At 38.3% G+C, this 14656-nt stretch overlaps 1 long non-coding RNA gene across 1 annotated transcript; it reads left to right on the top strand.

Moving 5' to 3' along the window:
- Positions 1-6003: 6003 nt before the first annotated feature.
- On the top strand, positions 6004-12134 carry LOC123385214. The gene is made up of 3 exons (XR_006597410.1): positions 6004-6806; positions 9591-9656; positions 11448-12134. It is a non-coding gene; the product is annotated as an uncharacterized LOC123385214 (long non-coding RNA).
- The last annotated feature ends 2522 nt before the right edge of the window (positions 12135-14656 follow it).

Below are 14656 nucleotides of genomic sequence, written 5' to 3'. Positions count from 1 at the left end.
GTAGCCATGACAATGTATTCGAAGTATCATTTACTATTTCTGAGGGACGGAGAGCATGCAATGCAGCACGTGTTCCCTGACTGTGGCAAAGGAGCACTCATGGGGCTCGAGAGGCTGGAGGCTCTGGGTCCAGCAGCTGTTCAAACAGAGACTTGTTAAGTCGCTTTGGGTGAATTACTTAGCCTTGTCTCTCGAATATTATTTCCTGTCCCCTGCCCACCTCATCGTTGCTCTGTGAGGATTCTTAAGCAAGGCACTTGAGGTTTTTTGGCTTCTATATACATATGGTCTGCCAAGGTTATACACTGATAGAGCTATAATTACACATCTACCCTCTGAGAATACATTCTCTAAGGCCAGTGTTTTTGAGAGATTCATGGCCCACCTACGTTCAAATTACCTGGGTTTTGCTATTGAAGAGATTCCTGAGCCACAGCCCAAACCTACTGAATCAGAATTTCTACGGGTGGGTCTGATAATCAGCATTTTTTCAGTTTTTTCGTTGAGTCTTACCCAGGCTGAGATGGGAGGACCAGTGCGGTAGGCCAGGGGGCTCTCCACGCCTGCCAACAAAAGAGCTGGTTAATGTTCCTGTCAAGTTACATTTATTTTTATGTCAAAGGACAACCAGCGTTTAAAATAGGAAACTGATTTTTAAATCGGCATAATTAGGATACTCTTAAATGACAGCAACTAAACTTTTGGGGGGGGTGGAATTGGCTTGCTCTGTCACATACACTTATGGATGATAATGTCAAAGTGTGGGAGACTGTCCTCCATTTCTTTCGCCTTCATTTTGGAATGTGTTGCTACCACATTGAATACAATTTTTGAGGCAAAATGTGACAGCTTGAGAAGTCATTCGAGTCTTCTTTTTCCCTTGGTTCTCCTCTGCAGGGGGGACTGTGTAAGAAGGAACTTGGGTCTCCAGGCCCTTCCCATCTATCACGGTAGGCAAATGATAGAAAAGGGGGAAACCACTCTGGCCAAACAAAACTTGTCTAAGAGGCCCAGCCCCAGAAACCTCGTCAGGAACTGCCAACAGTTCTAATGAGACTTTGTGGTTTAAAGAGCCTGGGGACTGGAACCGTGTGGACACACGGAGGAAATCCTGTTAACTACCACCAGGTCAGTCATTTGACCCACGGCTCTTTATTGTGAGAGAGCTGCTTTGCCTTACCCCTCGGCTGCTGCTGCGGCCCACGGAGCCTGGAGTCAGTGTGGACCCTGCACCCTCCAGGGCAAGGAGAAGTACTGGAAGCTCGTACATCGTCCACTTCCTCTTTTGTGCCCCCGTCCCCTCACTGATGCGCGAGAACAGTCCAACCACTTGACCCACACTGTGAAGATCCTTGAGTCTTACCTTAAAGGAAAAGCAAGCAGTCGAGTGTCCTTATGCTTTGGTGAATAGTTTCTCTGTCATTTACTTCACAGTTTTGATTCTAACACAATCGATTCCACTATATCAAATGTCTTAACAAAACAAAACAAAACAAAACAAAAAACCCCTCTTTTTTTTTTTAACAAAATGAGAAATTTCTTTGAAATGATTACATTAAATTTATTGTTTGTATGCTTTTGAACCCTTCATGGAATTTTCATTCCAGTAACTGTCATATCGAAATTTTCTTTCACTAGAAGGATTAATAGTCCTTTAGCTTCCTGTCAGGATCTTACAAATATGCTAATGAGATCATGGGTATTTTAACAGTCAGGATTTAGTCCTGAACCGGAAGCGGAACAATTCCATATATAATTATCATTATAATAGCAAATCATTACCACATATATCGAGCCGTGGAACACTATGGGTCTTACTCCTTTGAGGCCTTTCCTATAGATAGATGAGGAAATAGCTAAACATGTGGAAAACGTTTCAGTGAGTGATTGCTATTATAGACAAAAGTCAAGTGCATGTTGTACTCATCTGGGAACTTCTTTATTTGGTCTTTTTCTGAGAACACATCATTGGAACTTCATTAAGTGTGAGCTTCGATTTTGTTTAAGAGTTAGGACTAGTATTATCTCATCAGAGACTTGATTTCAACATTTTCCCAGGAATTCTTCAGCAGTAGTAATGAAGAGAGCAGGTATTTTCATTCAAAGTAAAGTAGAGAATTGAAGAGACCTGGTAATTCAGAAAGAATTGGTTATTTCAGTGCTGAACACTAGCTTGTAATAATTAGCAAAATCTAACATCTGACAAACAAGCACATCTTTGTTTTCATCTTGCAGGGAAGGCAATGAGACCTTAATGAGTCTCTCTGTGTATAAATGCGGTAATTATTCGAGATTTTTTTTCCCAGCCCTCACTCTTCTCTTCAACCTTTCAGTCAAGGTTTTGGGTTTCCCACTGTCCATGTAGAATTCTATCAGATAATGGGCAACTGAGAGGGAAAAAGGCACAAACTCACTGAAATTGTCAGGATGCTTGCTAAGTCAGAACAGAAATGAGTTTTCACCTATTTTGGTGGCAAATTGCATTATATATTTGCCAATAATACTCTTAGCATTTTAAGTGCATAATGATAATATGAATTGTGAGTTCCTTCAATGTACAAACCAAATTATTTTTCTCCAATCTTTCCATGCAGACATGCTTTCTGCCTGGTGCACAGAAATTACTTCATAAACGCATGTGAATTAAATGAAGTTTGCCACTTCTGTTTTATAACTCATTCAAAGGCACAACTGCAAAGTTAGATACTGCCAAAGAGAGTGGTTGTGGCCCTTGAAGAATAAGAATTCGAAAGTGAATTTTCCCTTCAATACGATGTTCATGATCTGAGGTCCTGGGGATTAGGGGAACATTGCTTTGGAATGCTTTACAACATGAATAAGGGAACATAGAGGATTAGTAACTCTAAGAATCTATATTCCCCGGGTTGGGGACTGGGAGCCAGCGAGCCAGAGAGGGATGATGCACAGAAAACAGGTGTACTTTTCTTTAACAACAAAATATTTTGGTAATAGAGAAATTTCACATAAAAAGTCATCTGGAGTTTTGACTTCCCTTGAATTTTACTAGATTGGGCAACCCTTGACAGTAATCCCTTGGAGACGATGAGAAGCAACTCTTGTGTTGCAATCTCTGTTCTCCAGTCTGATATATCCCTATTAATCCGTAGTCTTGTACTTTAAGCCTTTAGAAATTTGGGGGTATAATCTCTCCCCCCATTATGGAGGCTTAAAACTTAAAATTAGCCAGGTCAAGTTGGAATTTTTTTTTTTTTTTTTGCATTTAAAACCTTTTGCAGAGCACTTGCACTGAATTAAGTTTGTACTTTCTTGGGACCCCCATCAGGAGCCCCATGCTTCTCTTGAGGTCACACTAGCATCCCCATTCCCAACGGTGAACTGGAAAATTATTTCCAGGAGCATATAGTAAAATTTTTTAGGAGCATATAGTAAATGGCTCTGCTGACAGTTCATCCCAACATTGTTGGAAAAGGTTCCATCTTCTAATCATTCATAGCTTCGAAGATCTAGTCCATGGTGTCAACTGAGATCATGAGGGATATTGATAAAGCACGGTAGGGTGCTGGATGTCGTTTCTCTTTGTCATCCTGACCCATAACCAAGACTTTTCCTGCCTTCATATATCATATTGGGGTGATTTTTCAAGAGTGGCAAAATTATTTTTATGTTTAATTGTGCATTTAACATCTTTAGCATTGTGAATGATCATAAAGATCCACAGAATATGGAATTTGTAATTGTGTTGAGACTACTCTTTGAAGTCTGGTAGTCAGGACATTAATTACTTCACTAGTTAGTGAGTCTTATAGGCCATACATACCTACAACTCCATGTGGCAATGCTATCCCATCTTAATTTTTATGCACATATTTTGGGGTAGCATATATGCAATATCACACTATTGTTGTCTCAAAATAGGAAACTGTCACTCTCAAAGTAACTACGCAATTTAAGTAGACCCTCAGTTTACCTCAAGTGCAGATTCAAAATATTTTTTTCCAGATTTGGGAACTATTTCCAGTAATAAATCATACAGCATGTTGGCAGAAACATTTCTCCAGGCTCTATCTGTCTTTAATTTTGGATGTTGCTAGTGCACTTACTTCACTCCTTCACAGGCTTGCTTCTCTAAGATCTATGAGGTTAGTAATAATTTTATGCAGAGTCACAATAGTCCTATGCCATTCATCCCAGTAATGTGCATGAGCTGAGAAGTTGGCTTGTCTTGCAAATGCTAAGAAAAATGCTTCGTGCCAAACTTCTTAACAGTGGCCTCTTCTCAGAGAATAAATCATTCTATGTTTTCTTTAAGATTCATTGCCAAAGTTTAAATATTTATAACTACAGATGAAGCAGGAACCATGGTTTTGAAGTCCTGAAGCATAAGCTAAAATCTTAAGCTCTGTAATTAATAATAAACTACATGTTTGCACAGATACAACAGGTGTGTGGAAGATCTATGTTACCTATTTGACAAGGAGAAGTGAAAATTAAATGTTTCACATGCAGGCCTATTTTTCCATTAGCAAGAGGGGGCTATTTTATCAATTTAATCTCATTATATAGAGAGATGTAGGGTGGCAATGATTTAAGGGGGAAAATAAAGAGGCAGGCCAAGAAAAGCAGAAGGGACCAAACCTGAGTGTCAGAGCGGAAATAGTTCAATGGCCTGGTGAATAATCAAGTCCAAGAAGTCACTGAGACAGCCGAGCAAGATGCAAAGTCCAAAGTCCCTGCAAAATGGTTTCCCACTGTGGTGTCCACAGGAATGGAGAGAGCAAGAGCGAACAACTCACTGAAAGAACACATATATGGTGCCCAAAGTAGGACAAACAACTTGAGAAAATTTGTTTTCCCAGCCTCAACTGATTTTTCTCCCTCTCTCTGGTTACTGTCAATTCCAATCTAATTTGACAACAGGAATACAGGTGAAGCTAACTGAAAACAACGAGGGGATAGTGAGGACAGGGGTCAGGGGAAAGTCACTGTTCTCCAAGGCCCTTTTCTAACAGTTCCAAGAAGGAAGCACAAACTTAGTGTCATTCTTGAATTTCTCCCTTAGGTCAGGTTTATTTCCAGGGTAGGAGGTAACTTGTTTCTGTGCTTCATGGCCAATAGCCAAGAATCTTTCTTTCACGTATAAAGAAACTTCCGTAAGGCTGCAGAATGGGAATCAGAGAGAAAATGGAGAGTGAAAAAATGTGGAGCCAGAGGCCATTCCTCACCCCTACCTGTCCGGTTCCGAAGTTCCACTCTACTTCCAAAGAACAACTTGCCCTGGGCCCAGATCCCAAAGGACTGCCAACCTCACATAAAGTCAGGCCTTTGGGAAGAATGACTTCCTTCTCTTTCACACAACTCTGGTTATAATCCAATAATCTCTAATGCTCTTCTCATTCTCTTGAAATGTTTAGCTTTCTCTGCTAGCTTCCTCAAACGCAATTTAAACTCAGAATCTTCATTCTTAAAGGATCCCTGTTGGTCCTTCACAGGAATAGAATTTAGAATGATTTTGGTCTCCTCCATTAACTCAATCCAGATCTGTCATCTGATATTGCCCTGAGAGACTAGTAGAAGTTACATGTGCTGATTTTAACGCTGTATCTGGTCCAAAGCCAGAGTGAATTCCAAAGATTTAAAGCAAATGTCCCTACTCTTCAGGAAGAAATCACTGCCTGCTTAAGGGTTCTTGGCACAGTCTGGTCAGTACTCTACTACCCCCCACTATCTCTTCAGTAAACAGTTGTCAATTGGCTAACTTCCTCTGGACTATGATAATGTAGACCAGTGTTGTGTAACAGAAATATAATAACGTGAGGCACAAATGTGAGCCACATATGTAACTTTAAATTTTCTACTAGCACATCTTAAAAAAGTAAAAACAAACAAAAAACCCAAAAAACAAAACAAAACAAAACAAACTAAAAAGCAGATGAAATTAATTTTAATAAGATATTTTATTTAACCTAATACATCTAAAATATTATTACAACATATAATAAATATAAAACTATTAATGAAATATCTTACATTTTTCTTTTGTACTAAGTTTTTGAGATCCATGATATGTTTCATATTTACAGCACATTTCTATTAGGACCCACTGTATTCCAAGTGCCTAATAATCCCTGTGGCTAGTGACTACTGTGTTGGACTGAATTGTTCAAGACTTAAATAGAGGGCTTGAGGGTGAGAATTTCCTTCTTCAGATCTACTGGGATTCCTTTGAGCCATATAATTTCTTAAAACAAAATGACTTTCTAAATCCCATACAATTTTTCTTTATGAGTTAAAATACGCATTGCAGATACTTTTTAAAAATATTTTCTATTTACTGATTTATTTATTTTTAGAAAGAGAGAAAGAGAGGGTGTGCGCACAAGTGTGCAAGCAAGGGTGAAGCAGAGAGAGAGAGGGAGAGAGAGAATCTCAAGCAGGCTCCATGATGCCAGTGCAGAGACTGATGCATGGCTCCATCCCACAAACGATGAGATTATGATCTGAGCTGAAATCAAGAGGCAGATGCTTAACCAAAATCAAGAGTTGGATGCTTAACCGACTGAGCCACCCAGGTGCCCCAACACTATAGACACTTTTGCACAATTTTCCATTGGTTGTGATTCTGATTGATTCTAATTTTTGCTTTTTGCCAAGTAGGTGATTGTCGTTGCATCTTTACCCTATTCTATCCCCTGTTCCCCTTCCCATGCCCTCTCCTGCACAGAGGTGAATGTTCCACACATTTAAAGGGCCATACTATTTACCACAATGCTAAGATTTGCTCCACACGACTCATCAGGTTTTTCCTCAACCTGCAAAACAGAGAGGTGAGAACAGATAAATTGTGTTCTTTCTGTTTTATTGAATGTTGCTATTAGGGTGGTGGGCAGGTGAGTACTGGTTTGGGGCTTGAGCACCAGTTATGCTGTTAACTGGGTGGTGGACAATCTGAATCTACTGACACTTAGAAAAAAATGCTTGCTGAGACCACATGACATGTAGACCAGTCTCCGGTAAGGGTGTCCACTTCCATCTTAAGGCTTACTGACGACTATGGTTTAATTTGCCGCATTTTAGAAGAAGTGGGGTCTACTTCTGAGATATTTTCCTGGACTCTAGGTCCCAGGTGAATTGCCTTAGCTCTGAGTAGTCAGGCCTTGGAGGTCTGGTAGGCTTCCTGACACCTGTAGGGAAACGTAAGCCTAATAGGAGCAAACAGAAAGCTGTTGTGTGTGCAAATACCCTAACTTTCATCAAACATAGTATAAAAGAAGAACAAAACAGAGGGGATGAATGTCACCTGAACTACTATGCTTGTCTCTGGGTAGGAAATGTTTCATTCAAGAGAAATTCACTCTCCTTATGATTCTAACCAGTCAGGAAAGATGAATGTTCCACAAAGAGAGAGCTGAACATTTTCTTCTCTGGTCACAAGAAGGCAGCTCACAGAGTGCCTGGACAAAGTTGACTATTTCCAACAGTGTCCTCCAATGGGACAGAGACAACAGAAAAGGAATCTAAGAAAGACTGTGGGTCAAACTTACTAAAATTCAGCAGATCCGTCTGGAAATGCATTCAGGAGACCTGAAACATTCAAATTAGGAGAGTTAAACTGGCTTTATTTTACATTGAGAAGACAGGTAACATTTGATTAGTCCTTCTTTATTCCCAGAAGATGAAGAGTAATAAAAGCCCAGTATGGGCAGAAAAGAGTCAGAAATTTAGCTGTTAGACTTTCTATACAGTTTCCTCCATTTAGTGCAACTCCTGCAGAGGATTGCCTTATTAGTCTTTTCTTGTGGGTCTAGCCTCGTACCTGGCACCTGCTGTGTCCTCAATAAGCATTTGTTGAATTGATAAACAAAACATCCAAATGTCTAAATTTCCAATATGTGTCCTATGAGAATAATGTTGAAGGATACACTTTTAGTTAATATAGGGCAGAGAATGCACCAGTTCAGCTCAGTTGTAATTAGCTGAATGACTGTTAAATGATGGTAATATTTTCAAAGAAGTTGGCAAACAACCTCCTGAGCCCTCATTGCTCCCATCACCCCACCTCCCAGATCCGTCCCCTGAAGAAGGAAAGTCTGGTGCCCAGGGGCTCTGCACCGGCCGTCACTTCTAATTGGGCAGGTTCTGGCTGGCAGCACCTGGACCAAAACATTTTGAATATAATCTTCAAGTGTGTACGGAACAAAACCCTTTGGAAAATTATAGGAGGTTAAGTGTCTTAAGAAATAGTTATTGTCAGTGAAAAACTTTCCTGAAAGGATCATTTTAAGTTTTTATTGCTATGTTTTCATAAGACTCTTAACTCTAAACTGTGACAGAAATGACCTGAAAATAGGGACCCTATGCAGAATTGCATTCTGATTAAGTGTGTGCTCTTCAAAACCTCATTTATCTCTCTTACAGTTTGTTTTGTTGTGCCGTTAAAAGGTTTTCTGCATGGAACAGTGCTGCAGTCATAGTGTGTTTCAGATAGTATGGGAGAAACAAATTGTCAGAGTTTATCAGGGGTGGGGCATATTTTCAAATCCTCAATTAAATTTGCAGTGGTTGGTCACGTGGAGACAAAAACACGAAAGAATACCTGAGAAAAATATTTCAGTCAGGAGAGAAAAATTAAAGCTGGTAGTTGTGGACACTTCAGATGCATTTTATGCAGGTAGAACCTTCTATATTACATTGTGTTATTATTTACCTTGCAGTTCATATCTTACCTTCCATTTTGTGTTTGGGAAGGGGAAAAGTGGACAAATTGTGAGCAAGATGAATAAGCCAACAATGACGAAAGAAATCTTGTAACCCTATTATGTGTTCTTGAGCTCTCTCTGAAGTTTTGATCTAACTAAATAATTGTTTTAAAATACCATTGGTGAGAACATACTTTATTGCTCACAGTATTCCTTTTATAGAATGAAACTTCAATATGTGACAGAACACTGAATTTTATTAGATGACTAAAACCATTAAAAAAAATACAAGGTTATTTTTAGAGAATTGGGTGATGGAGGTCTTGTGAAGGTTTTATTAGTAACTATCAGCTGGACTTGACAAAATTTTTGGTTAAGCCGGGAGGAAACCTGTGTGTCTTGTCACATTCAAAATGCTTTCAATAAAAGTTAGTATTAGGGTACAAACATACACATATACAAAACTGCTTTGCCTTGATGGGTCCAATCTTAGTATTACCAGTCTCATGAATTTCAGTCCTCCAAAATAGGTTTATAAAAGGCAAAAGAAAAATAAAGAAATAGGGCTTCCAGTAAAGGCATGGGAAACTGTGAAGTCCTTATCCTGCAGAATAAAAAAGCAAGTATTAGGAGAATCAGACTTCATTTTTGTAGACTTGGTTTTCTTATGTTCAGTCTGTTCTTTCTCAAATATTTCCTCCATTTGATTCCAAATTTTGTTCTTTTCTTCTCTCTTCAAAACTTTTCTTAGACTCTCCCTTAAAAAGTAGTATTTCTATTAATAATCAGTATTGATGAGGCAAAAGATTTTTAAAGATACAACACAAAAATTATTGAGTGTACTAAAATAAATTCCAGTATTAAGATAGCGTAACTGTATTCTAGTTTTAATTGTACCCCTTGTGTTTCAAGGAGAGCATCATCTGAGAAAACTATATTGAAGTAATTACAGAACAAACTTCCACGTCAAGGATGAAGGTATATGTTAGCCAATCAATTTTCTTAGTTCAAAACAACTGTGTAAATGGACTAGAAAATAATTTAAAATCTGCTTTTAGGAATCACAGTGGAATGAGGAGCCTTAATTATTAGAATTGGGAGAGATTTTAAAAATCATTTAGTTGTGCTCTTCATTTTATAAATGAGGGAACCAAGGCCCAGAGAGATCACTGACTTTTGCAGGACCATGCGGCTAGTTAATGGCAAAACCAAAATGGCTACCAAAGATTCCTGTCCCCCATTCCAGTCCTGCGTACATTATACCATGCTAACTCTTCTATATCAGCAAAACCTATAAGTATTTTTATGGAACATGTGGTTCTAAGAACAGAATGAGAGTAAATCTTAGGATACAGCAACTAATAATGTGTGGTTTTTCAGTTAACTCTATTTTTCTTTAGCTAGTCTCTATCTCTTCAGAAAACTGTAAATATTGTGATGAAAATCTTAAACTTTTAAGGCAAAGTCACTCTATGGCTAATGTTAGGTAAATTGAAAAAGGAAAATAAATTTTTGTCAATAAGCAAGGCACAACATAGAGAAGACTTCTCAATTCCACCCATTCTTGGACTTGTCCCAGTAGGTAGCAGGACCTCTGTACCCACAAGGGCATTGGAAGGTTGATTATTTTTCTTCTAGTGCAACATATCCATTGAGTGGTGTTCATCTTTGGTTTGGACATGAGAGACCACCTTAAGAGGACCATGCACAACCTTGTGCATTGCCCTTCTTTCCTCTCTTCCTTGCAGAACCCTCTGAAAATCTCATGTCATTGCTTTGCAAGACTCAAATTATGTATTATTCATCCTTGAATATCACAGTAGTATATATTTTATTTTCCAGATGGAAAAGTCTTTGCCATAAAAATCAATAATTTTAAAAAATATATACTAGTTAAGAGTAACTTGGGAATGATTCAAAGGAAGAATAAGGCTATTTTCACCATGAATAAATCCAAGTGAATCATAAAACTTTCAGTGGTGTTGGGATCAAAACATGGACTGTTCTCTTTTCAGTACATGGAAGCCACATAAGAATGTAAGATAATCTAATATGAAACTTTTAAAAAATCTTTTATATTTTTATTATATATTGCCTTTAAATTTCTAGATAGAATTAAAATGGTCAAGGCATGTTTTTAAATCTAACTGACTGCACATTCAGAAAAGCATTTCTTTTCAAATATCAAAAGCAAAGAGTGTTAATGTCAGATATCCCAAGCTCAAAAACATTTTAAGGCTATTTTAAGCCTTATGTTAAGCTAATTTATACTTAAAGTATCCTTACATTTTACATCACAATTTTGGCTTCTTAAAATCTAAATGGAAAAATATTTTTAAAGCCTAACAGAAAGATTTCTGAGAAATAATTTTAGTGGAAGTTAAAATATACCAAAACCATTCAGGTATACAGGAAAGGAGATGTCACTGTGTTAAATGTTAGAGTTGCCTTTAAAAAAAATATATTTTAACATGTAAAATATAATTTCAGAATGTTATTCAGTTTGGGTATGTGATTATAATAGCACTGTTTTAAAACTGAAATCAATTAATTGTTTCATTATTCAAACTGAACAAGATACTAAAACAGTAAAAAAAAAAAAAAGGTCATGAATTAAAATATGTAGGTGGTGGCTGATTTATGTCTTTTTCGGTCTTAGCCATTTCAGATAACTTGCAGTTTAATAATTTAGTTTAATAGCAACAATTAAACTCTTTCTCTATGTATCCAATTTCTTTTTGACCACGCCACTTCCATGTGTTCTCTTAGATATGAGTTAACAAGATAAATGAGCACAGAAACTACGAGTAGGCTGCAAAAGGGAAAATGCTCCCGGAGAACATCTGTTTTGGGTAAAGCAATTTAATTACAAAGATCATGGTGGTATCATCAGGATTTATTTCAAGAGAAGAGCAAGAAGCAAAAGAGGGCGGTGGGAACCCTTGACACCCTCCTTTATCATCAGCAATGTAGGAGCCAAGAAAAATCTGCCTCCTTTTGTTTGCCTTTGTATCAATTTCCTCTTCTGAAATAAAGAAGTCCAAGCAAAGTGGTCTGGCTTTTGAAATAATATAGATATTCCGTGTATATAAAATACATACACATAGACACACTTGTACATAATAGATACGCATACGTGCACACACACACACACACACACATTCCAGTTTTAAGTGTATTTAGATGTATTCTCTGAGCAGTAAAATCCACCTTAGAGAGTTATAGACACTGCTAAGTTTTCTGAGCTTTCCAGGCCTATTTTAATTCGTATAATGATTTAACATCCTTGTTATGAATGTGTAGGCTCAGGAGTAGTGGTTCACCTACGTGTCTTCAAGACTAACTAAAAACGCTTTCCAACAAAGCTTATGCTGGGCAAAGACTTGTTTAGGAAATAACATGAAGTTGACTGTGATTTATGGAGAAATGGCAGTTTACACTAAAAACAAAAAAGATAACAGGAGAAATCAGCTATTGCACCATTTGTTTAGATACTAATTTTAGCATCATTAAAACTTTGATGGAATAATTGTGTAATTCATTAACATATTTCTTTTTTTTTAATGTTTATTTATTTTGAGAGAGAGAATGCACACATGTGTGTGAGTTGGGGAGAGGGGGAGAGAGAGAGGGAGAGAGGGAATCCCAAGCAGATTCCACACTCAGCACAAAGATGGGCTAAATGGGTGATGGGCATTAAGGAGGGCACTTGTTGAGAGGAGCACTGGGTGTTATATGTAAGTGATGAATCAGTGGGTTCTACTTCTGACATCATTATTACACTATATGTTAACTAACTTAGATTTAAATAAAATTAAAAAAAATTAAAACAAAACACAACAACTTGTTGAAAGCACTGCATTCAGGATGGTGTACATGTTCTAAATCTATAATTGTTATATAGTGGTATGTTTCCAAGGGATAGAATTCAGGAGTTTGGGAACCATCACTCTCTGTTATCCTGTTGGTGAATTTATGCTTCCCTTCCCTAAATCTCTTAGATTCTGTGCGTTTAGAGGTCTTGGTTCCCAACAAATTCCAGCAGGAAACATAGACGCATTCCACTAAACTTAAAGCTTCATTTCTACTCAAGCCCTTTAGGATTCTTAGGCTAAGGGACCAGCAGACAAGAAGAGGAGTTAACATCATGGCAGAGATAATTGACCATGATCATGCGGGAGAAGAACAGCTGTTGGTACACAATAGGGGCAACGAGGAAGGTGTTTGTCATTCAGGTGATCAACTTGGACATCCCTTGCTCAATTTTGATGGTAAATGTATATGTGCTACGATCCTTTAAGTTTTTTAAGTTTTTCGTTAAGAAAAGCGTTCCATCAGAATCATGGAGAAGTTGCCCTCAGAACATCAATCCCTCTTTGGGGCCTCTGGGTAGTTCAGTCAGTTGAAAGTCTAACTCTTGATTTCAGCTCAGGTCATGATCCCAGGGTTGTGGGATCGAGCCCCACTCAGAGTGGAACCTGCTTGAGATTCTCTCTCTCCCCCCCCCACTCAGGCCCTCTTCCCCTCAGCTTGCACTCTCTCCCCCACCCCACAGAAAAAAAGAACTTCAATCCCTCTTCACACTCCAATACCACCTCCTGGTCCACATAACTACTGTTTTGCACCTGGAACGGTATCTATCTTGTCTTTTTGCTTCTACTCTTGCGTCCCACATCTTCCACCATGTCATTCACTATAGTTCACTAGAGTGAACCTGTGACAACAAAAATCAGTCATGTTATTTCCCTGCTGAGAACACTCCAAAGGTTTTGCATTGTCCTCAGAATAAACTTAAACCCCATAGTCTTAGGCTATACAGAACTTCCTTCCTCCTACCACTCTCCCTCTTGCTTACTCTGGCCAACCACACTGGTTTCACTCTTTCTTGATCATGTCAAACTCCTTCCCACATCAGAAGCTTGCTTGACTCTGTTGTCCCTTCTGCTTGGCATGTCCTTTCTCCTAATCTTTACATGGCTGGTGGCTTCACTTCCTTCAGGTCCAGGTTCTGGTCCCTGGACAAATGTCGCTTCCTCAGAAAAGTCTTTCCAGACCACTCTATCTAAAATACCCTCACACCATCCATCACAACCTATCTGCTTAATTTGCTTTAATTTCTTTCAATGTATACAAAACACTGTACATGTAACAATTTCTTATAAGATAGTAATATAAATATTAATTTGTTATTTAGGTATTAATTGCTATTTAGGTATGATTGTCAAAATCCCCACTCAGTGTAAGCCCCATGAGGATGAGTCTTTTTCCTCTCTTGTTTATCTTTATTTTTTTTTTAATTTTTTTTTCAACGTTTATTTATTTTTTGGGACAGAGAGAGACAGAGCATGAATGGGGGAGGGGCAGAGAGAGAGGGAGTACACAGAATCGGAAACAGGCTCCAGGCTCCGAGCCATCAGCCCAGAGCCTGATGCGGGGCTCGAACTCAGGGACCGCGAGATCGTGACCTGGCTGAAGTCGGACGCTTAACCGACTGCGCCACCCAGGCGCCCCTCTCTTGTTTATCTTTATAACTCGAACACTGCTTGGCATGTGTTAAGTGCTCAGTAATTATTTGTTTAATTAATAAATGATGACATTTATTAAATGTTGACCAACTGATGGCCTCAGTGAATCTGTTGCCTCCTTTTGCAGTGTATCTGGCTTCTTTTTCTATCTAAAAATCAACTAAATGGAAACATTCTTAAAGATATTGTGAATCAAAGATCATTATATTCATCCTTTTTACAAGAAAAGGTACTTTTTACATGGCAACGTTATACAGTCTATTGCTCTGAAGAAAACGTCTGCTCTTGAGCTTGCTTCGGTAAGAGTGTTTCATATGCCTGGCCCAGATTTTAATTATAAACTTCCAGATGAGTCATTCTTTCTTTGGGAACATTTGTCCTACCTGTTTCCACCACTTCCTCTGGAGAGGTTAATCTAAATTCTGATAATACTGAGAAGAGCAGAACTTGCGT

Source organism: Felis catus, chromosome B1 (genome assembly GCF_018350175.1).
Source record: "Felis catus isolate Fca126 chromosome B1, F.catus_Fca126_mat1.0, whole genome shotgun sequence".
NCBI lineage: Eukaryota > Metazoa > Chordata > Mammalia > Carnivora > Felidae > Felis > Felis catus.
The sequence above is the reverse complement of the archived record's forward strand: the minus strand, read 5'-3'. Positions and strand labels throughout refer to the sequence as shown.